Source organism: Heterocephalus glaber, unplaced genomic scaffold (genome assembly GCF_053883595.1).
Source record: "Heterocephalus glaber isolate CG9 unplaced genomic scaffold, H.glaber_assembly_v1.0 deba00001806, whole genome shotgun sequence".
Lineage (NCBI taxonomy): Eukaryota > Metazoa > Chordata > Mammalia > Rodentia > Bathyergidae > Heterocephalus > Heterocephalus glaber.
This window is the reverse complement of record NW_028258481.1, coordinates 2533882-2558822: the sequence shown is the minus strand read 5'-3', so window position 1 is coordinate 2558822 and position 24941 is coordinate 2533882. Positions and strand designations below refer to the sequence as shown.

The 24941-nt window shown below is 39.6% G+C and overlaps 2 pseudogenes; one reads left to right on the top strand and one right to left on the bottom strand.

The window, feature by feature from the left end:
• Window positions 1-1762: 1762 nt before the first annotated feature.
• Window positions 1763-22338, bottom strand: LOC110347500 (protein PET100 homolog, mitochondrial pseudogene; annotated as a pseudogene).
• Window positions 22339-23605: 1267 nt separating this feature from the next.
• On the top strand, window positions 23606-24456 carry LOC101713005 (arginine and glutamate-rich protein 1 pseudogene; annotated as a pseudogene).
• Window positions 24457-24941: the final 485 nt, after the last annotated feature.

Here is a 24941-nt window from a genome sequence, read left to right as displayed (position 1 = left end):
GGATACTTTCAATGGTGTTTTTAATCTCCTGAATATCTGTTTGAATCTGTTTCATGGATTCCATTTCTTTCTTATGTTGGGTATTCATGGTTTCCAGCATGTTTCTGAGTTCATCTATTTTTTTTATCTGTTTCTGTTCTAGAGCTTCTAATCATGTCTTTCACTCTGCTCACCATCTCTGCAGATATCTGGGAGATTATTTCAGCTTTGAATTTTTCTATAGCCTCATTCATCTGTTTTGTTACTTCCTGTCTATCAGTTCAGGGTGACCATGTGGTTGGTTATCAGACTATTCCACCTTATTTCCCCCAGGGACCCTTGGTGGGGTGGAAGTCTGAATTTGTGACTTGCTTAAGTGTCTTCTCATTTTTGTTTTTGGTACTGTCCTTGCTTTAACTTCTGGGTTGATACTTTGGAATTGCCTATTGTAAATAACTTTTTTGCTTCTAATTAGAACCTTTGTGGAATGATTACTTCTCAGATGTGTCTTCCAAATATAGCTGGTCTTTAAGTTTTGAGTCTCTAATGACTCTGAAGCTATCTCATTGTCATTATACTAGGAAGGATTACTGACTAGATAAATAAAAACATCTTAGCTCACATGATACAGTCAGCAACACCATTATATCAAGTACATCTTAGAAAATAACATTTTGTGGTAGTTATTAATCTATCACTTTTAACTGTGTAAATTAAATCAAGGTTGAGGACCAACCCAACATATGATTATAGTGAATAAACTCTTCAATATAACACTTTACCCTTTGGGGTGGGGAGTTAGAATGAGTTGGGAAGGGAGGGACAAATAGGTAGAAGGATAGGGGAAGGTTAGCTGTGAGGCAGAGGACACAGGCAAGTAGGAAAAAGAGAGTAATAGAAAAATAAAGAACTCTGAATGAAGGCCAGAACAGGGACAAAAAGGGAGATGAACAATATGGGGGCAGCAAGAGAGTGTAAGAGAGAGAGAGTAAGGAAGGAGAAAAGAAAGAAGAAAAGAAGGAGAGGAAAAAATTTGCAGAGTAGGAGAAAAAAATTAAAGTTAAGAGGGAAAAAAGAAAAGAGGAAAAAGAAACAAACCAATAATACTAATTTTAGAAATAAAAAATAGAATAAAACTGTAGGGCCTCTTTCAGGGTATGTCTCTGTTGTCACAATAGACAACATGGGTAGCAGTGTGCAGATATAAATCAATGAGTCTCAGTAAGCCAGCCACAGTCCCATGAGATTCGGGCAGATTTCTGGCTGCAAGTCCCAATTTGAGCTCTCTGCCCTCTGGTAGGGTGGAACTCTGCACAGTTGTACTGCAGGTTCCAGCTGCCCTTCTCCTGAAGATAGTCCCAAATCTGATAGGAGGTGATGATTGCTTTGACTTACCCAGTACAGTGGTCTCGTGGTCCATTGTCCTCTCTGTCTTTGTAGTGTGGAATCAGATGTCAGTACAGCCAAGAGGCCAGAGGAGTGGGGGGAGGGTGAATCCAGTGGATTGCTGCCCAGTCACAGGCTCTATGGGTAAGTTCAGTGGGTGGGAACCTTCCACTGCCCAGAAGCTTTTCAATAAGCAGATATCCCATTTGTTGATTCTTTATGCTTGATCATGTGCAATTAAGGTTTTGTTCATGAAATGTTTTCCTACACCAATGTCTACAAGAGTTCTACCTAATCCCTTTTTCAGATGGTTTTGTGTTTCCATTTTTTTTTAAGAAGGAAGTGAGTCTGCATTATTTTGTGGGCAGAGGGATTGGGATTAAAGTGCTTGTCTGTCTCAGGAGCTCTGCTGGGCAGCTCAAAACTGTTTCTACTCCTGTTGCTTCCAGATTCTCTCTTTGAATTCTTCCAGCTCTTGGTGCTGGCCCTCTTTCTCAGGTGGCCATAGCTCTCTCTTGTGCTGTATGACACAACTCTCAAACCAATCATCAGGATTGGAGATCCAGAACATAGCCACAGGGAAAGTGAGGTATACAGTCATCCAAAACACCTCCAGCTTCACCCCAATCTTGTTTTTCCCAGGCTAGTGTTTCTGTTTAAATATTTAAATCTTTAATGCATTTTAATTTTAGTTTAGTGCATGGAGAAAGATATACATGTACTTTAAATGTTTGGCAAGTTGAAAACTAAATTTTCCAGCACCATTTATTAAAAAGGCTATCTTCCCTCCAGTGAGGATGTTTGGCTCCTTTGTTGAAGATGAGGTGGCTGAGTGTGTCTGGAGTTGTTTCTGCATCATCTAATCTGTTCCTCTGGTCCTTGGGTCTGTTTGTTAGCCAGTACCATAGTGTTTTTTATCACAGTAGCTTTGTAGTATAGTTTCAAGTTGGGGATTGTGATAGCCACTACTTTGCCTTTGTTGTCTTGAATTGCTTTTGCTATTCTAGGTCTCTTCGTGTTCCAAAATGAACTTTTGGATTGTTTTCTCAAGATCTTTGAAGTATGCTGATCAAATTTAAATTGGGATTGAATTGAATCTATAGACCAGCCTGGGAAGTACAGCCATTTTCACTATATTGGTTCTGTTAATATAGTGTGTTACATTTACTGATTTACATATGTTGCACCATCCCTGCATCCCTGGGATAAATCTGACTTGGTCAGGGGGTATGATCTTCTTGATAACCTTCCGTATTCTGTTTGCCAGTATACTGTTGAGGATTTTTAAATCTTTAGTCATTAGGGTGATTGGCTTGTAGGTCTCTTATTTAGTTGAGTTTTTACCTGGTTTTGGAATCAGAGTAACATTTGCTTCCAGGAAGGAATTTGGAAATATTGCTTACCTTTGAATTTCATTGAAAAGTTTAAATAGTAGTGGCAATAGTTCCTCTCTAAAAGTCTTGTAGAATTCAGTAGTGAAGCCATCAGGACTTGAGCTTTTTTGTTGGTAAATTTTTAATTTCACTTCAATTTCAGTCATTGTAATTGGGGTGTTTTGAATTTCTGTATCTTCTTCATTAAACTTTGGTAATGCATATGTATCCAGACATCTGTCCATTTCTTCTGTGCTTTCCATTTTATTAGAGTACCAGTTCTTAAAGTAGGCACTGATGGTCCTCTAGATTTCTGCTGGCTCTATTGTGAATTCAACATTTTCGTTCCTAATTGCATGGATTTGAGCCTTTCCTTTCCTTTTTTTTGACAAGATTGGCTAAGGTTTTATCAATTTTATTTATTCTTTTGAAAAACCAACTCTTTGATTCATTGATTTTTTTTCATTGTTCTCTTAGTCTCCATTGCATTGATTTTTGCTCTGATCGTTATAATTTCCTCCCTAGTTCAAGGTTTGTGTTTGTCTTGCTTTCTTTTAGGATCTTAAGATTCCGCATTGGGTTGTTTATTTGAACTCTCACTGTTTTCCTAGTGTGGACATTTAGTGGTATGAATTTCCCTCATAGAACTACTTACATTGTGTCCCATAGATTCCCATATGTTGTATTGGCATTATCATTTAATTGGAAAAACTGTCTAATTTCTTCTTTAATTTTCTCTGTGACCCATTCTTTTTTCAGGACAGTGCTATTCAATTTCCATGTGTTTGTGAAGTTCTTGAAGTTTCTTATGCTATTGATCTCCAGTTTAATTGCATTATGGTCGATAATATGCATGGAATAACTTCAATTCCTTTGTAATTACTGAAACATTTTCTATGAACTAATATGTGGTCTATTTTACAGAATGACTCATGTGCAGCTGAAAACAATGTGTATTCTGATTTTGTGGGGTGGAACACTCTGTAGACTTCCATTAAGTCCATTTGTTCAAAAGGTTGTTTTTTTCCCCAAAATTTCATTGCTGATCTTTTATCTAGATGATCTGTCTATTTATGACAGTGGGGTATTAAGGTCCCCCACTACAACTGTATTAGTGCTTATTTGGTTTTTCATATCCTGTAATAATTGTTTTGTATACTTGGAGGCATTAGTGTTTTGTGCATGTATATTTATGATTGTCATCTCTTCCTCTTGGATTGTTCCCTTTACAAGGGTATAGTGACCTTCTTTGTCTCTCAATTACTTTTGGTTTGAAATTTAATTTTTTTGTCAATAAGATAAATACCCCTGCTTTTATCCAGGTTTCTGTTGCATGGAAAACTGTTTTCCCTCCTTTTACTTTCAGTCTATGAGTTAATTTTTGAACTAGGTGTGTTTTGTGTATACAGCATACTGTTGGATTTTGCTTCTTAATACATTCTGCCAGTCTGTTTCTTTTTACTAGTGATTTAAGGTCATTGACATTAATGGTTATAACTGATATGTACTGACTTGTCATTGTCATGTTATTTTCCTGTTGTTGGCTCTTTTTTATTTTTCCCTCTTTCCTTTTAATTTCTTGCCTTGCCTGATGGATTTGCTCTTTTGGGCCTCATGGAGTTGTGACCTTCATTGTCTTTCTCTAGGATATTTTTTAGAATAGTTTGGGGTGCTGATTTTGTATTCATGAAGTTTCTCAGGTCTTGTTTCTCATGAAAGTAACTCATTTCCCCATCAATTTTGAAAGGTTGTTTTGCAGCATACATCAGTCTAGGTTGGAGGTTGCTTTCTTTTAGTGCTTGAAATACCTCACCCCAGGCTCTCCTAGATTTGAGGGTTTGTGTTGAAAAGTGTGCTGTGATTCTGATGGACTTTCTTTCACAGGTGATTTGTTTATTTTCTGTAACAGGTTGTAGTATTTTGTTCTTCTGTTGGGTTTCTGGGATCTTGATTATTATATGTCTAGGTGTAGAATTTTTTTTTTTGATCATGGCTAGTTGGAATCCTATATGCCTTACTTATCAGTATGTCAAATACTTTGGCTCTGTTTGGGCAGTTTTCTGTCATTAATTCTGTTATCAGTTATTTTTTATGTCATTTGTAATTTCTCCTGCTTTTTCATGGACTCCTATCATTCTTATATTCTTCTTCTTTGCATTAACTAGGAGCTATTGCATTTATTTCTCATGGACCCTACTAATTTTAATAGATCTCTCTTTTCATAGTCACTGTCTGCCATCCTGTCTTCTATATCTGATATTCTGTCTTCAGATTGTCTCAGTCTGCAGTGTATACTTTCAATAGAGTTTTTATTCTCCTGTATATCTGTTTGAATCTTTTTCATGGTTTCTATTTCTTTCCTATGTTGTGTATTCATGGTTTCTATTTCTTTCATATGCTGGGGATTCATGACTTCCATCATGATCCTGAACTCATGTATTATTTTGTGTTTATGTTCTACAGTCTCTAATCATGGCTTTTATTCTACTCATGATCTCTGTAGTTATCTGAAAAATTACTTCTGTTTTGAATTTCTCTACAGCCTCATTTGCTTGTTTTGTTACTCCCTGTGCTATGAGTTCAGGGTGTCCAGGTGGTTGATTATCAGAATTTTCCACCTCATTTCCCCCACAATTTGCCTTTGCTGATCTGGACTTTTGGGACTATGCCTTGCTTAAATGTCTTCTCATTTCTTTTTTTGTTGTTGGAACTGTCCTTGGTTTAATTCCAGGGTTAATAGTTCAATATTTCTTATTGTAGGTATCATTGTTGCTTATATTTAGAACACTTATGGAAGGATTTCTCCAAAGTGTCTTCCAAATGTAGCTGGTCTTCTGTTTTTGAGTTTCTAGTGACTCTGGGGCAATCTCATTTCCATTATACCAGAAGAATAACTGATTAGATCAATCACAACACCTGGGCCCAAGTGATAAAATCAGCAATAACAATACTATAAAGTACAGTTTAGAAAATTACAATTTGTGGTAGTTATTAATCTATCACCTATGTGTGAATTAAATAAAAATCAAAGACCAGCCCAAAATATGTTTATAGTGAATAAACTCTTCAATATAGCAAGTTTACCCTTCAGGATGGGAAATTAGAAGAAGTTAGGGAGGGAGGGAGTGATAGGTAGAAGGATAGGGAAAGGTTAGAAGTGAGGCCAGAAGACACACGAAGATCATGCAATCTCTAGGGAACTGTTGAAGACAAGAGGAAAAGACAGAATGAAACAACAAAGACAAGAACAGAGCAACTTAGCAGCAATAGGAAAGCTAGAAACTGTATTCACTTTCCTTTGAAACTAAGGACAATTGGGAGAAGGGAAAAGAGTGAAGAAAATAAAAAGAAAGAAGAAATCCAAATTAGGGCAGGAACGGAAACAAAAAGTGAGATGAACATTGTGGGAGAGGAAGAGAGCAAGAGAAAGAGAAAGAAAAGAAAAAAAAAAAGAGCCTGAGCTCCTGCTCACCCTTGGGGACCAGACAAGAACATTGCTCCTTGGGGCTGCATCAAAGAGGCATATATTTTCACCTGAATGGGCTGCAATGAATGCATCATGCTGGACATGATGGCCATGGATCATTATGTGGCCATCTGCTAGGCCCTCCAGTACACTCTCGGTATGGGTCCTGGGTATGCATGCATATGGCAGCTATCTCCTCGTACAGAACACTGGTGAACTCTCTGTTCCAAACCACTCCCACCCTCCAGCTCCTGCTCTGAGGCCACCACAACCCGGACCACTTCTTTTGTGAGGTATCTGCACTCATCAAGCTGGTCTGTGGGGTCAATTCTGCTAATGAGCTGGCCCTAGCTTTAGGATCCATCTCTTTTGCACTAGGGGCTCCCCTCATGGTGTTCATCTCCTACTCTTTCATTGCCAGGGCTGCCCTGAAGTTTTCTGCAGCTGAAGGAAGGTACAATGCACTCAGCAAGTGGAGTTCCCACCTGTTGGTGGTCACCATGTACTTTGGCCTTTCCATGTACATGTACCTCCAGCCCCCTGCCCATAGCACACAGGCCAAGTTCATGTCCTTTTTCTATGATGTTATCACCCCAGTGCTCTGCTCACTCATATACACCCTGAGAAACAAAGATGTGAAGACAGCATGGAAGAGGATCCCTCAATCCCGGGGTGGTGCAGTCTTTAAAAGCCAAATGCAAGATACAAAATTAGATAGAGCTTTTGAAAGTAGAGAAGTGAAGAATATTTTCAGAGAGGAAACAAGAGGGGAAGAGGACAATAAAAAAGTAAAATATATTATGTATATGTAAAATTCCCCATGATGAACATGAGCATTATGCACTGAGATATGTACTAGTAAAAAAATCAATAGCTTTTGTATACACCGTTAATGAACTAACTAAAAAAGAAAGAAGGAAAATAATTACACTCATAATAGTTTGAAAAAAATAAAATATACAAGGGTCTATCTAAACAAAGATGTTAAAGCCTTCCACAATGAAAACTTCAGAACACTGAAGAAGGAAATTGAAGGAGACACTGGAAGATGAAAGAGTTCTCATGTTCATGGAGAGGCAGAATTAATATTAATAAATTGGCTGTATCACCAAAAGCAATCTGCAGATTCAATGCAATCCCCTTTATAATTCCAATGAGATTCTTCACAGAAGTAGAAACAAATCCTAAAATTCATGTGAAAACAGGAAAGACAGAGTAGCCAAGCAATGCTAAGTAAAAAGTGAAAGTCTGGAGGCATCTCAATACCCCAAATCAAATTTGGCCAGGAAGCCATAGTAACAAAAGAAGCATGGTACTGGTGCAAAACAGACACACAGACCAGATTAAAGGGAACCAAAACAAATACACATGGAGATTTAAAATGGCAGAGTAAAACCAGCAGCAAAATATAGCCTATTTGGATTCCAGGGACCTAGAATCCAGACACCTGATAAATGCACTGCCTGGGATCTTGTGTTGTTTCCTTTTTCCTGAAGAATTAAAAGTAGACCTCCAGAAATCAGGAAAGACTTGTTAAGGAAAGTGGGAATATAGGAAAATTGAAAAGGCTGAGCACAGTGCAAAGTAATGAAACAGTCTTAAATGCTATCCCCAGGTCCCAAAGAGAGGTCCTGGTTCCACTAAAACAGGTTAAGCATGGGAGATTATCAGCTCCAGGGAGAAGCAATGGACCAGGATGGTAATTCTAAATCCCAAGAAGCCCAGAGTTATTGTAAACTGGAAAAAGAGCATGGAATTTTATCTGAAAGTAACGCCTTCCACATGGCAGTCTAGAGTTTGAGAAGAAATTAAGTGCACAGCCTGGATTAGAGTGATTAATGAGGAAACCTGTTCGTTGATTAATACTGAGCTACAGGGCCATTTTGGGAATGATTCTAACAGGCTGAGGGAAGGAGGCAGCACTGCAGAGGACAGATTTCTGGGACAGGCTCTGACATTCCCTCCCTCCCACCTGGAAGGAATGGGAAATCCAGCATGGGGTGAACTGCACTTAGGGCCCAGGGAAAACATGGACTACAAACAAAGAAAGGGAGGGCCAGCCAGATAAAATTAGGAAATCTCCCCAAGCACCCTCCTAAGCATCCTCACCACCACCCATCACTCAGGGACAAAAAGGAAAGCCCCACACCATAAGCACAGAGAGGCTAAACACATTGAACTTTGGTTAGCCCAGTGCTCACAGGGAAGGGCTTGGAGATCTCATTCTGGGAGACATGAGGAAGGGGAGGGATTCCCTGGAGCTGGACAGAGTGGGCACTTTCCTATTGCTTCCCCAGGCACCAGAGAGATCTGAAACAGCTTGAAATCCTTCCCAGCACCAATTCCCCACATGGGAAAGGCAGCCCTTTTGCTGAGACTGGGGACTGTTTTGAGCTCCATAGTTTGGAAAGCAGAGCTCTTGGGACAGGGACCAAGGGTGGGTAAATGTCTGAGTGTGAAGGAACAGAAACCATTGCATGAGCTGAGGGCTTCTGCTACTACACAGGTCAGAAGGCCCCTGAGGAAGAGTGTGGAGATGACCACAGGAGTTGCCCTGCAGTGAGGGGTAAGAGAGGGATGGTCACTGGTGGAGATCACCAGAGAACTTGGTGTTGGGCAAACTGCACTACATGCTCTTCCTCCAAATTAATTCAGAAGGTTCAACTTTGAGACAGAGACAAAGGTATGCAGTTGGCACACCTGACCCATGGCTTGCTGCCAGGAGGCAGTTTCACAGACCCTGACAGCCTCTACCATGCCCAGTCAGGTGGTTATGAAGTCTGTAGGGAAAACTGCAGTGGAACTACATAGACAGCATGAAGGGAGCCATGTGGACACTCTGGCTCCATGGTATATCAGTTGTGTGTGGGCTTCTTGTTTGTTTCCCCCTTGTCTGTTCTGGTTTTATATTCTCTTTTTTTAAAAATATTCTTGCTACTTTACTTTTATTTTATTTTTCTATTAAATTATTTTATTGGTACATTGTAGGTATACAACACAATTACATTTCTCATTGGGAATTGTACCTTTACATAATGCATCTTGGTTCTTATTTTTTCCCCATTCCTAGCCCTCCCTTCATGCCCTCCTCCCTTCCCTATTTACAAAGACTTTACTTCCATTTCTCATCATTTTTCCTTTCCCTTATTTCCTTTCCCCTGCCCCTCACACTAACCCTACCCCTTTGCACCTTTTCTTCCTATTTTGCATTATTGATTATTCATTCTAATCATTGGTACATTTTAGGTATACAATATAATGACATTCATCATTGGAAATTCTCACCTTTACATAGTCTCTCTTAGTTCTTATTTTTCACCCTTGCCCAGCCCTCCCTTCAACCCCTCCAGTCCTCCCTATTTACAAAGATTTTGTTCCTATTTTTCCATTTTCTCATATTTATCCCATTCGCTTCTATCCTTTCCCCTAGCCCTCCCACTTCCTTCATCTTTGCCACGTTCCTTCCCAGTTCACATTACCCATTACACATTTAGTCCTTATTTACACTTTCAGTTTCTCAAATCAGAGAAACTATTCAGAATTTATTCATGTGTCCTATTTATTTCACTTAAGGGTATTGCCTCAATGTGTATCCACTTAGCTATAAATGTCTCTAATTTCTCATTTTTTATGGCTGAGTAGTACTCCAATTTATTAAAAAACCACATTTTCTTTATCCAGTCTCCAGTTGATGGGCATTTGGGCTGTTTCCAAGTTTTAGCTATTACAAATTGTGCTGCTATGAACATGGGTGCACATATATCACTGTGGTATGATTCGTTTAATTCTTAGGGGAAGATCCCCAGCAGTGGAATAGCGGGGTTAAATGGGACTTCTAGTCCTAGTTCTTTGAGGTATCTCCATACTGATTTCCACATTGGTTGCATCAGTCTACACTCCCACCAGCAGTGGAGCAGGGTTCCTCTTTCCCCACAGCCCTGCCAGCCTTTGTTATTGGTTGATTTCATGATAGCAGCCATTCTTTCTGGAGTGAAGTGGAATCTCAGCCTTGTTGTCATTTGCATCTCTCGAATAACCAGCGATGTTGAACATTTTTTCATGTATTTATTTGCTATTTCTACTTCTTTGTGTGAGAAATGTCTGTTCATTTCAGATGCCCATTTTTGGATTGGGTTTTTAAATTAGGGAGGTCTGATCTTTTTAATTTCTTTATAGATTCGAGATAGTAGACCTCTGTCAGAGGATGAGCAGGTGAAAATTTTTTCCCACATTGTGGGTTGTCTCTTCACACTGCTGGTGGTTTCTCTTGCTGTGCAGAAGCCTTTTAATAAGAAGAGATCCCACTTCTTGATTGTTTGTGCTCGTTCACAGGCAACTGAGGTTTTGTTCATAAAATCATTTCCTACGCTGATGTCTTCAATGGTTCTACCTAACCTCTGTTCCACCTGGTTCAGAGTTTCTATTTTAATATTTAGATCTTTAATCCATTTTGATTTTAGTTTAGTGCATGGTGAGAGATACAGGTCTAATTTTCATCTTTAGTAAGTTGAAGCCCAATTTTTCCAGCACCATTTATTAAAGAGGCTATCTATCCTCCAGTGAGGGTGATTGGCTCCTTTATTAAAGATGAGATGGCTGAGTGTGTCTGGCATTGTTTCTGCATCTTCTATTCTGTTCCACTGGTCCTCAGGTCTGTTTCTTTGCCAGTACCATTATGTTTTTATCACAGTAGCTTTGTAGTATAGTTGCAAGTTGGGGATTGTGATACCCTTGCCATGTCTCTGTTACCAAGAATTGCTTTTGCTATTCTGGGTCTCTTCTGGTTCCAAATGAATTTTTGGATTGTTTTCTCAAGGTCTATGAAGTATGCTGCTGGGATCTCAATTGGAATTGCATTCAATCTATATAGCAGTTTTGGAAGTATGGACACTTTCACTATATTAATCCTTCCTACACAGGAGCAGGGCATGTCTGTCCATTTTCTGATATCATCTTCAATCCCTCTTTTCAGAGTGCCATAGTTTTCAGGGAATAGGTCTTTGATTTCTTTCATTAGGTTGATTCCTAAGTATTTCAGTTTTTTGTATGCTATTGTGAAAGGAATTATTTGCCCTATTTTTCTCTCAGTGAGTCTGTCATTTGTGTAGAGGAAAACTATGATTTTTGTGTGTTGACCTTGTAACCAGCTACTTGACTGAATTTGATTATTAAGTCTAGAAGACTTTTGGTGGAGTTCTTGGGGTCTTCTATATAGAGTATCATGTAATCTGCAAATAATGACAATTTGACTTCTCCATTGCCTATCTTTATTCCTTTTATTTCTTTCTCTTGTCTAATTGCTGTGGCTATTGTTTCCAGAAGTATATTGAACAAGAGTGGTGATAGTGGACATCCTTGTCTTGTTCCTGATTTTAGTGTGAAGGATTTCAGTTTTTGACCATTTAGTATAATATCGGATGCCGGTTTTTCATAGATGGCTTCTATCAGTTTGAGGTAGAGTCCATCTATTCCAATTTTTGTAGGGTTTATATCATAAATGCATGTTGGATTTTGTTAAATGCTTTTTCTGCATCTATGGAGATATTCATATGGTTTTTGTCCTTGGCTCTATTGATGTAGTGTATTACATTGATTGATTTTCATATATTGAACCATCCCTGCATCCCTGGGATGAATCCCACTTGATCAGGGTCTATGATCTTCTTGATGATTTTCCACATTCTGTTTGGCATTATCTTATTAAGGATTTTTGCATCTATGCTCATTAATGAGATTGGCCTATAGTTCTCTTTTTCAGTTGGGTCTTTCTCTGCTTTGGGGATCAAGGTGATGCTTGCTTCCAGGCATGAATTTGAGAGTATTGCTTCCCTTTCAATTTCATTGAAGAGTTTAAACAGTAGTGGCAGCAGTTCCTCTCTAAATGTCTTGTAGAATTCAGCAGTGAAGCCTTCAGGGCCCTGGCTTTTCTTAGGTGATAAGTTTTTAATTACATTTTTAATTTCATTGGTTGATATTGAGTTGTTCAGAATTTTTAAGTCTTCTTCGTTCAACTTTGGTAATTCATATGTATCTAGGAATCTGTCCATTTCTTCTGTGTTGTCCATCTTATTGGCATATAGGTTCTGGAAGTAGGTATTGATGATCCTCTGGATTTCTGCTGGGTCTGTTGTAGTTTCACCCTTTTCATTCCTAATTGCATGGATTTGGGCCTTTTCTTTCCTTTTTCTGACAAGGTTGGCTAAAGATTTGTCAATTTTGTTGATTCTTTCGAAGAACCAACTCTTGGCTTCATTGATTTTTTGTATCGTTTTCTTAGTCTCCATTGCATTGATTTCTCCTCTGATCTTTATAATTTCCTCCCTTGTATGAGCTTTGGGGTTGTCCTGCTCTTCTTTTTCTAGAAGCTTGAGGTTCAGCATCAGGTTGTTTAATTGGGATTGTTCTGTTTTCCTAATATGCGTATTCACTGCTATGAATTTCCCTCATAAGACTGCTTTCATTGTGTCCCATAGATTCCGATATGTTGTATTGTCATTGTCATTTAATTGAAGGAGCTGTTTGATTTCTTCTTTAATTTCTTCTGTGACACATTGGTTATTCAGAAAGGTGTTGTTCAATTTCCACGTGTTTATAAAATTTTTTGAGTTTCTTTTGCTATGGATCTCCAATTTTATAGCACTATGGTCTGATAATATACAGGTGATAACTTCAATTCCTTTGCACTTACTTAAACATGTTCTATGTGTGAGTATGTGGTCTATTTTGGAGACCACACCACCTGTGTGCAGCTGAGAAGAATGTGTATTCTGATTTTGTTTGGTGGAAGACTCTGTAAACATGTTAAGTTCATTTGTTCAGAGTTCAATTGAGTTCTAGTATTTCATTACTTATTTTTAGTCCATTTGATCTATCTGTTTGTGACAGTGGGGTGTTGAGGTCCCCCACTACAATTTTATTAGTGCATATATGACTTTCCATGTCTGTAAGTATTTGTTTTATATAGTTGGGTTCACTAGTGTTTGGTGCATAGATATTTATGATTGTCATCTCTTCCTCTTGGATTATTCCCTTTACAAGGATGTAGTGTCCTTCTTCTTCTCTCTTAATCAGTGTTGATTTGAAATCTACTTGATCTGCAAAGAGGATAGCTACTCCTGCTTTTTTTCATGTTCCTGTCACATGGAGTATTGTTTTCCACCCTTTAAGTTTCATTTCTATGAGTTTCCTTTTGAATGAAGTGTGTTTCTTGTATGCAGCATATTGTTGGATTTTGCTTCTTGAACCGTCCTGCCAGTTTTTTTCTTTTGATTGGTGAATTCAGACCATTAATATTGATGGTTATAACTGAAATGTACTGACTTGTCATTGACATGACTGTTTCTTTTGTTGGGTTCTCCCCCTTTACATTTAATTTCTTGTCATGCCAGATGGGTTCATCCTGCTTTGCTGCCTGCGGTTGTGATCCTCAATGTCTGTTCCTAGGATATTGTGTAAAATTCTTTGGAGTGCTTGTTTGGTATTCAGGAAGTTCCTAAGGTGCTCTTTGTCATGAAAGTATCTTATTTCTCTATCCATTTTGAAAGATAGTTTTGCAGGGTACATCGATCTGGGTTGGAGGCTGTTTTCTTTTAGGGTTTGGAATATGTCACTCCAAGCTCTTTTTGCCTTGATGGTTTGTGTTGAGAAGTCTGCTGTGATTCTGAAGGGCTTTCCTTTGTATGTGATTTGTTTCTTTTCTCTGACAGCTTTGAGAACTTTGTTCTTCTGTTGTGTTTCTGGAATCTTAACAATTATATGCCTATGTGTAGATTTTTTTGATCAAGGCTATTTGGCGTCCTATATGCCTCACTTATCTGTATGTCAAGCTCTTTTCCCCTGCTTGGGAAGTTTTCTGCCATTATTTCTGTGTAGAGATTTTTTATGTTGTCTCCACTCCTGTTTCTTCATTAAGCCCAATCAGTCTTATGTTATTCTTCTTTGCATCATCTAGCAGCTGCTGGACTGATTTCTCATGTTCCCTTATAATTCTGAAGCAATTTTTCCTTTTCTTTTCACAAATTGCCGTCTTATCTTCTATATCTGAAATTCTGTCCTCACTTTGGCTCATTCTGCTGTGTAGACTTTCAAAGGAGTTTTTCATGTCCTGGAAATCTATTTACATCTGTTTTATGGATTCCATTTGTTTCTTATGTTGGGATTCCATCATGTTCCTGAGCTCCTCTCTAGATTTATTAATCATGTGTTGCACTAGGGGCACAATTTCTCCTGTTATCTGAGAAATTATTTCTGATTTCATTTTTTCCAGATGCCCTTTTGTTGCCAGTTCAGTGATTCCAGGTGTTTGAGTATCAGAGTGTTCCATCTCATTTCCCTTTGGGGTTGCTGTAGGTCATCTGAAAGTCTGGTTTTGAGAGTTATTTATGTGTTTTCTCATTTCAACTGGGGCCGGGGGGCTTTTAGCACCTGCCCGGATTACCTCCTATGAGGTGGGAGAGGTGGGACAGGGGCCAGGAGCAGCCTTAGGGATGTTGACCCAAAAGCCCTTTCCTGTGGGCTGGGAGCAGCAGGAGGGATGCTGACCAGTAAGCCTCTTCCTCTGGACCAGGAGCAGTGGAACAATGGCTCAGAAGCCCCTACCTCTGGTCCAGGAACAGCAGGACTCAGTACCTTGGTCTGTTGGTCTTGTGTCCTCTGCATCTTTGTAGTGTGGAACCAGGTGGCTGCCTGTCTGCAGCAGGGTGATTCGGCATCTTCCATGTGACTCAGGACCTTGGTGAGGAGTGTACAGACCTGTCTGTCTGCAGCGGGCTGATTCAGTGTGTTCCATTTCACTGGGTACCTCAGTAGGGTGGGGGCAGACCTGCCTGTCTGCAGCGGTTTGATTTGGCATCTTCTGTGCAACTCAGGACCTCAGTAGGGCTTGCCACTTGGTACTTTATTAATATCATTTTTATTTTTAGGGTTTTTTCCTTTTTTTCTTTTTTCTCTTAGTCTGCCTTTTCTCTGTTTTACATTCTGTCATATTTGATTGTCCTAGTTTTTCCTAACACCTTCTCTTTTCTCTCTTCTTTCAACTTTTTTGTAACATATTTTTTGTAAGTTCCATATTTATCCAATAGCAAATGAGAATTGACCAGTGCTTTAACTTGAGTTGGACCACTGGAAGCCACATGGGTAACTCTCAGGGGAAATATGCTTAGAAGATTCAACAAAAACTAACTATAAACATTGTTACAACCTTCCTCAATCTCTAGTTATACATTCCTCCCTCTCCATTTCTCCTCCAGCCTCCACAATTATTCTTTAAGATTCTTCAACACTAGTCATTTACTCCAGCTATAAAAATTATTCTAACAGAGTCTGACCTTCTATATTTACCTACTGAAATATCTCTTATCTCCCTCTCTTCTTACTGACTTACCTCTTTCTTTTTCACCACCCCCAATTCTTCCCCCATCCCATCACAGTCCAGCCCAATTGCCAATAGAAATATAGTACAGTCTGTGAGGGTTAATGATAAAAGAGAAAAATTACGAGAACAAGTTTTAATGTACATGAGTGATATATGATTTAATCTGTGAATGCTATGATAGCCACAGTAATTATCTCCATATAACACAATACTGGTTCCAACTTAATTAAACTGAACATGTTAAAGTGGTAGACAATACCTCTTAACAAATAAAACCAAGATCATCTTACTGGAAAACAGAACCTAAAGAGATCGTCTCCCAACAACAACTCTTCTCATTGTATTTGACCTCAACCTTCAACACAAAAAGGGAACATAAAAAAGTCAACAAAATACTTCAAAGACTTCCATCTCTCCCAGAATAGATCCAAGAGACACTTATGGGGGTGGAATTAAACACCAAGTAGCTGAATTATACAAAATTATCAAAGAGGAAGCAAAGGAACTTGGTGAGCTCAAAGGTGATGCAAAAAAAAAGCCAATAGTGGAATTAAAAACTGAGCAATATGGTTAAACAAGAATCAAGTAAAATGTAGAAGAGCTAACCAAAACCACACAAAGACATGAAGGACAATTTTACCAAAGACATAGAGTCTGCAAAGAGGTGCCAAACTTAATACACAAAGATAAAGGAGTCTGTTGAATATATGGGCAGTATAAATGATCAATGTCAGGAGAGTGCCAGATCTTGAAAATAGATAGGAAGCACAAGAAAATATACTAAGAGATATCTTAAAACAACAAATACCAAGGAAAATTGATCAAGCAAACACTAGATGATGCAAAAAAAAGACTAACCTAAGACTACTTGGAATTACTGGAATATTAGCAGTCAGTATGCATGAAATTAAAAAAATGTTTAGTGATCATAGCTGAAAATTTTTCAAGTATGGGAAGACAACTCATAATATAGTTAAGTAACACATACAAAACTCTAAATAATTATAACAAGTGGCAAAGCACCTCATAAATCATCATAATCAAAATCCTAGAAGGCTAATACAAGGTTAAAATCTTAAAAGCTGTCAGGAAAAGTTAAAAAAAAAATCAAGTATAAAGTTAAACTCATTAGGATTGCAAAAGATTTTTCATCACAAACTTTGAAGACTAGGAGAGTTTGGTGTGAAGGGTTTAAGGCCCTGAAAACAAACAAAAATCCCTTTCAATCCAGACCAAAATATCCTGAAAAACTTTCTTGCAAAATTGATGTCAAGGCAGGTATGATGACACATGGTTGTAATCTCAGCACTTGAGAGGCTGAGGCAGGAAGATTGCTGCAAGTTGGAGGGCCACACTGGACTACACAGTGAGTTCAAGGCCAACTTAACTTAGAGTGAGATGCTTTCTCAAAAAACAAAACAAAGGGACATGTATGTACCTCAGTGGTGCCATGCCTGCCTGGAAAGCACAAGGTCTTAAGTTAGATTCAAGGTATCCCCCCCAAAATTGATGCAGAAATAAGGACATTTCATAAGAAAGAAGCCCTTAAAATTATATCTGCAAAACCAGGACCCCAGAAATTCTCAAAAATATACAGTACAGAGAAAATATAACCAATAATACCAAATAGTTTCATGTAATGAATACACCAGGCAGGATGAGTTCAACCAAAAGGCAAAATAAAGTAATTAAAAACAGCAAAATAATGCAATGATACAAATGATTCAATACCTTTCAGTAATAACTTCAGTGCCCTCAAACCGCCAATCAAAACGCACAGATTGGCAGACTGGGTGAAAAAGCAAAATTCAAAGATTTGTTGCAGAAATTTAATCCAAAATAATTATACACTATAAAACAATTATGGGAAACAATATTTCACAATCAGAACTATAAGAGCAAGCAGGGGTCACAATCTTATTTCCAGACAAAGTGGACTTCAAAGCCAAAACTGATCAGAAGAGGCAAAGAAAGTCACTACATACTAATACTCACAATATCTAAGGGAATAAATCTCAAGACGTTTCCCAAGTGAGCAGCCACCTTCCTCCTCCTCCCCCTCCTCCTCCTTCCTCTTCTTCTTCCTCCTCCTCCTTCTCCTTCTTCTCCTCCTCCTCCTCCTTCTTATCCTCTCCCCTCTCCCTCACTCTCTCCCTTTCCCTCTTCCCCTCCCTCTCCCTCTCCCTGCCTCTCCCCCTGCCTCTCCCCCTTTGGATTCTTATTAACTCCCTATGGATTTTTATGAGTTGCAACTCTCCACTAAATCCAGGCCCTCTGAAGACAGTCTGTGTTTTCTGCCTAGATCTCAATGTCTCATGCAGGATTCTCATGTCTCCACACCTGGTTCTCCTGGATCTCAGATAAAAAGAACTGGTAGGAGTCAGGATGTAGCTCCATACCAAATGTGCACTTAGTGTGGGGGAGGCTCAGGGTTCAACACACAGCACCAAAACAACAACAATAAATATATGAGAGGGTGAGATTTGGCTTGAGCCTGTGCTGAAATTCCTTTCTCTTCTAGAAGATCTCATAAACAGTGGTGAAATAGATTTCCTCACTTTCCTAATGAAGCTGGGTTGTTATAGATATTGAGAGGCAAAAACATAAGTCCAAAAATAAAAGCATGGGGAGACTGATTTCTTAAACAAAATAATGACTTCAATTCCCCACTCAGAAATGTAGTTTTCAAGAGCAAGAAATTATTGGTTCTGATAGTATGTATAAATTTCTAAATAATAGAGGATAAATACTAGTGGAAAAGGCTGTAGCCACACACACACACACACACACACACACACACACACACACACACACACACGAGAGGAGAGACAGAGAATGATAATCCTCCAAGGAAATTATGGAACCTGTAGGAAGAGTCAAGTACTACACTAAATGTCACATAAAGACATACAAAACAAGACCAGAGAACATAAACCCTAGTCATTCCATATCTTACACAATGGTGGAGACAAGTAGTTTAGTAAAAATTGATGTTTGAACCAATTTTTCAGTGACTGATAGAGTTGTGCTATACTGTATTTCTGTGGTCTTGATGTCCTCCATGTTGAAGGAAGATGAGACAATGTAGGGAAATTCAGGGCTGGGAAACCTCATGTTGTCAGCTTTTCCACAGATTCTCCCTAAGTGCTTAATGTGTGTGCAGAGCTGAACAGGCACTGACTCATAGGATTTAAGGTAACAGCAGAGTCAGATGTGACAGGGAGGCAGAGGTGGGAGCTCCTCCTGCCCTGAGATGCCCTGAGGACACCTTTAGGCCCAGCCTCTGGATCACTCCTGCAGAAGGCTGAGGACAGAGGCACTTTCATCCCTGGCTCTAAGGAGTCTGGGTTCTATGTCTGCAGATCCTGGGCTCAGACATGCCAACTCTGGGTATAAACACTGTGCTTTAGCCCCAGACTAGACATCCCCTGCATCCATGCCACCTTCAAAAGTACCCACTCCACTCTCCCCAAAGAGCCACTTTTCATGTGTGCATCAAATTAACCCATATGCTGTGCTGCTGGCCACACTTTTTCCAACTGCTTACAAACTGTTTATTACTCTCTTCTAGATTTCCCAGAGGTGATCCCCAAATTTAATGGATATATAACCCTGGGATTTGCTTTCTCTTCTTTTGAAACTTTGCATAGCATTCATCACTCTGATCTGTGGAAGCTTTTTCTGATCCTCAAGTATTTTCCAGGACTGCAATCATTAAAAATGTGTCATAACCACAAGATCCTCTTTCCTAGTAGATATACAATGTGGAGCTCAAGGGAGGTTCTAACATCCACTTTTCTTAATAAGACTGATTGTATTAACAATGATTATTACTTTACCTTGTTTAGTTTTTTTTTCAAATGTAAAGAAAACTATTATTGTTCACAACACTATCCAAAACCTTACCCTGTGGTTTATTTTTTAGCCTCTGCACAATTGCTTTCCAAGCTTATATTTAGTTTGGAAGTATCTCATGGAGATACTTTCCATTTGTGAGATAAAAATGTTCTTCTTAATGTAGAACATATGAAAACATTTACTGTTTATTCCAACTTTACATTGTTTAGTGAAAGACAGTTTTTAAGTTAGGGTAAAATACAGAAGGATGAATAAGGAAGAGTGACATCATGTAGTAAAGATATTAGTCAACTAGGGCTGGTACTGCATGGAGTAAGACAAGTATTTATTTTCTCACAGATCCAGAGCTTGAAAAGTGCTACATAAAGGTTGTAATAGTGTTTGCTTTCCATTAAGCATTATCTTCCTGGTTTGTAGAGAGCCAGCATTTGGCTGGGTGTGATGACACACACCTGTAGGCTCAGTACTTACTAGACCAAGGCAAGAAGCTTGCTTCAAGTTCAAGGTCAACCTGGGCTCAATAGTAAGTTCAAGTCCAACCTGAACTACATAGTGAGACTCTGTCTCAAAAATAAAAAAGAAAGCCACAGATCATTTCTCTGTGTCCTCACCTGATGAGGTTGTGGGGGGAGTCTCCTTCTTCAAAGGCTACAAGCCTAACAGATGGGGGCCTCTTCTGCACCTCCCATAACATAGGAGACCTCCTGAAGGTCCCCAGATGCAGTCCCCTGGGGGTGAGGGCTTCACCATACTATTGGTGGTTTTTAATTGATTTTATTGGTACACTTTAGATATACATAATGATCATATTCATCATAGGAAATTTGTACCTGTACATAATCTATCTTGATTCTTCTCTTTTCCCCATGCCTCTCTCCTCCCTTCAATCCTTCCTCCAATCCTTTTTACAAAAGCTTTGTTTCCATTTTTTTCTTCTATTCTCTTTTTTCCTTTTCCCTTCTTTCCATTTCCCCTTCTCCCTCCTTTGTTCCCTGTCTCATTTGAGCATATCCTTCCTACTTCCCAATATGTATCATCAACTTTGCTCCTTATTTATGCTTTTGGTTTCTCAGAAAAGACAAACAATGTGATCTTAAATGTGTGTCCATTTACCTAAAAATGTCTCCTTTGTATTTCTTTATGGCAGAGTGGTACTCCATTGTATATGAAAACCACATTATCTTTCTCCATTCTCCCATTAATGGGCATCTGTGCTAGTCCAATATTTAGGTATTACACATTGTGTTGCTATAAACATTGATGTGCATAAATCACTGATACCTAAATGGGGAAAAGGTGGGTCAAATGGAACCTTAGTTTTAGTTTTTGAGGTATCTCCATATTGATTTCAATATAGGTTGCACCAGTCTGAACTGTCACCAGTAGTGGAGAAGGGTTCCTTTTTCTCCACAGCCTCTCCAGCATTTTGTTTTTGGTTGATTCCTTGATACAGCTATTCTTTTTGGATTCACCATAAGACCTGTGGAGAAACAAAGAGGTCCACAGGAGATGACATTGTAATGTTTGTATAAATATTGCACACTACTTGTGATGAACAGATTTCCATGTGGGGCAACAGAGGACCATGGGGAATAACATACAACCATGAAAATAGTGCTGTGTTCAAGTAGTGATGCCGACACTTATGGCATAAAGCTGTCTCAGAGCAAGCCTGGCCCACACAGTGCTAGCAGCTAAGCAGAGGAGCCAAAAACTATTTCTTGCCTCACAGAACTGTGAACAAAAGGACACAAATAGCAACTCTCCTAGGGAGTGTAAGAAGCACATTCTGAAAGGGTTTCTTTTAATTAACTAAGAAATCAGCCAGTTAGATGTTTAAATAAATGGATAGGTACAAAAACATTAAAAAGGAAGACTTCTAAAGCTGATGGGACTGTTGTTGAGTGAATCCTGTGGGTCCACTGAGTTCTGGGGAGGTGGTTAAGACAGCAAATGCGTGCACCCAAGCCAGACCTGGGGTGAGACTGAGAAGACAACATGGAAAATGTGCAGTGTAAATGTCCACTAAAACATTCAAGGCTCCAGCCTCGTAGGATGCTCCTCTTCAAACACTGAGGCAGGAGCTGTGATCTGAAGATCACTGTGCCCAGGGACACAAGAGCTAAAAGGGATGTGTGCACACACCAGTCAGGGGCATGAGTCCTCTGTGCACTGCTCAGCACTGCATATCATTTGCAGTCTCAGTGCTCTGGGTCCCAGCTGGGAGACCCTGATTCCTTTGGATGGAAGGAAGGTGACTCTGAGAAGGGCAGGATAGAAGGGTCACCTCACAATCAAATTCAGAAACTCAGGATGTCTGAGGCTGAGACACAGGCTGGACTGCAGATTGAAGTCTCCATGTGTAACTGGAAGGGGACTAAGGGGCGGGGAGGGGATGAAAAAGAATCGGGATGTGTTACTTACTTGCACCAACTCCCATGATGCATGTAGTCACTCACCATGCACTGCAGAGGTGTATTTATAAAAGAAGTAGGGCATCTGAAACAGAAATAGAATCATAGGGCTTGAACATTCATGGCCTACAAAAATTATACGATACTTTTATTTTTTAAAAATACATAAGGACACAAAATGTCTGACAAGAGACTAGGGTGTAATCAAATAAGAGAGAGAAGTGAAAACAGCAGAGGGGACAAAGGCACCAGAATCCTGGCTTCAGCCCACAGAATCCTCCTGGTAACTGACAGATCCCTGGTGTCCAGTGGAGGCTGTGAGCCTGGAGACAGTTCCTGACATGAACTGTGGTTGATGCAGGACTAGTCTGTATCTCATATCTCACCTGAGAGGAGGACCAGCAGTGACTCAGCTTCTGGAGAGTCCACACTGCAGTTCAAGGCTGGGGGACCCCTGTAGACTCCTCCCCAATACCAGGGAGCAGGCATCTGCTTCACAGGCACTGGAGGGCAGGTGCAGAGGTCACCATTATGCACCCCAGCTCCAGGGAAGTGAGTTCCAGGACATGGTACAAAGAATTAGAAATAAGTTCTAGTGTCACCAGCTCATCAGGATGACTACAGATTACTGTATGTACTGTTTATTTTTAGGAGATAGAACATTGATGTGAGTGTTTTCACCACCAAGAAATAAGACATGTGTGGGGCGGTAGATATGCTTGCCCTGATTGAACATTATAAGATGTAGTAAAATATCACATGGTGTGCAGTTTTCTTGTCAAAAGAAGAAAGACTCATGGCTCATGCCCAGAACAGGTAAAGATTGGGGAAGGCCTGGGAGAGGCTGCCCACACCCATTTGGGGTCCAGGACACAGATGGCCTAAACCAAGGAAGCTACAACCATGAGAAACAAACACAGGGGACAAACTGCAAACCTAGAGAAGGGGACAGATGCAGTTCCCATTTTTAGATTTAAATGTGTACTTTTCAACAAACAAACAAGATGCATAAAGACATAGGAGAGCAGACCTATGCAAATGAAAACTAAAGGAACCAACAGGAAGAAATCCTGACTGAGACCTGCTGGAAGATCTACCAGACCAACACTTTGAAACACTGATCTTTAAGGTGCCCAGAGAATAGAAGGAGAGAAGGAGAAGGTCAGGAAATCAAGGTAAAGAATCCGCTCATTCAGAAGGAGCGTGCTCCACATCAACCAGCAGGAGACACCAAACCCAGTGTCCAGTGTGTGTGCAGCTGGGGCATGTGGTGGTAACACTGGATAATAGTTAAGCAGGCACAGGAAGACACTGGGAAGATGATTCCTACTCCAATAAAACAATTATACCATAGTCAAGAAAACTTTGTGTTTGAAGGGGAGTTCTTATATTTTAATCTTTTTCTGTTATTAGAGTTTATCACTGTATACTGTTAACTTTGATTTTGCACTCATTTTTTAAAATGAAGATACAACTTGAGTCCCATTTCTCAAAATAAAGTTCTGCTAAAAATACCATACTTGGGGATATTTAAAATGTACTCATTGTTATTTCTGGACTATTCCATTTGAAATGATGGAACCACAGTAGACACCAAGTATTTGCAGCTGTAGAAGGTCATGCCATGGATAAGTGGGGATGAAGGTGTGAACAAACTGGAAATGCCAAGAAAGGGAAAGGATCAAAATTCAGAAAGTCCACAAATGAAAGGCACAGTGCCCGGTGAGAAAGATTCCCTCTAGACATACACAGCAGAATGAACCAGGAATCCTTGCATTGTGGCCTTCCCCTCAGAGGCGGCCTGCATAGTGGTGCTGGCCACGAAGAAAAACAGACATCGGGGCCTTCACTGGTTAGCCAGCTGGCATCAGGCCAGCAGCTAGGGGTGTGTGCCAGGGGCCAGAGGCTGGTGGTCCTTGGTGTATCACAGAAAGATGGGGCTGCCACGGAGCCAGAACTCATCATCCTCCAAGCATGCCAAGAGCAGCAAGCACAAGCAGCGCAGCTTCTCCGGGTCTCTATAGTGTTCCACCAACGTGCTGGCATCCCCAAGAGCACCCCTCACCACAGCCGGATGCATCGACGCCTTTGGGCTCTCTGTGAGCAAGCGAAGCAGCATGGGCTAGAAAGATTCAGCAGCAGGAAACAGAAGAAAAACTAATCAAGGAAGAAATAGCAGGAAGAGTGGAAGAATTGGTGGCAAAAAGGGTAGAGGAAGAATTTGAGAAAAGGAAGGATGAAATTGAGCGAGAAGTTCTCTGAAGGGTGGAGGAAGCCAAAGGCATCATGGAAAAGCAGTTGCTGGAAGCACTTAAGCAACAGAGACAAGCTGAGCTTGCAGCACAAAAAGCTAGAGAGAAGGAAGAACGTGAAAAATGTGAGGAGCCAGAGTGAATACTAGAAGAAAATAACCGAAAAATTGCAGAAGCACAAGCGAAACTGGCTGAACAACACTTGAGAAATGTTTAAGAACAAAGAAAGATTCATGAAGAAAGAATGAAACTAGAGCAAGAATGGCAACGGCAGCAAAGAGAAAAACAAAATATTATCCTGGGCAAGGGAAAGTCCAGGTCAATATTGTCCTTCACATTAAAGTCCCAGGATTAAACTACATGCCCTGAACTTTTTATAAAGAAAAATGGAAGAACTTTGTATGATAGCTTTACTTTGAAGTGTTTCTTTCTTTAGTTTTTTTAAATTTGGAAAATCTGGAAAGATAGCTTGTTCTAATAGGGGCTATGCTCTGCAATCCGTTTTATACTCCCCTTAACTTCCATTGTCAAATCCTTATCAGATCTTTGCTGTCTTCTAAATAAAGTGATATATTTTTCATCTGTTTGGATTCTGTACTGTGGTCTGCGAAAGAGATCACTGTGAAACTATGGATGGTCTGGTAAGGTTTTTACTGATCTGCTCTACTGTCTTCCGGGTTATATTCTGTGTAATGCATCACAATGCTGGGTTTGCTGACTTTTTAAATATATTTATATAAAAATTAAAAGTCAGTCATTGTGGAGAATTTCCAGATTTTTACTGACCTGTGTCATGTGCTTTTTGCCACTGTCCATGTGGCGCTGCTCTTGATAATTCTG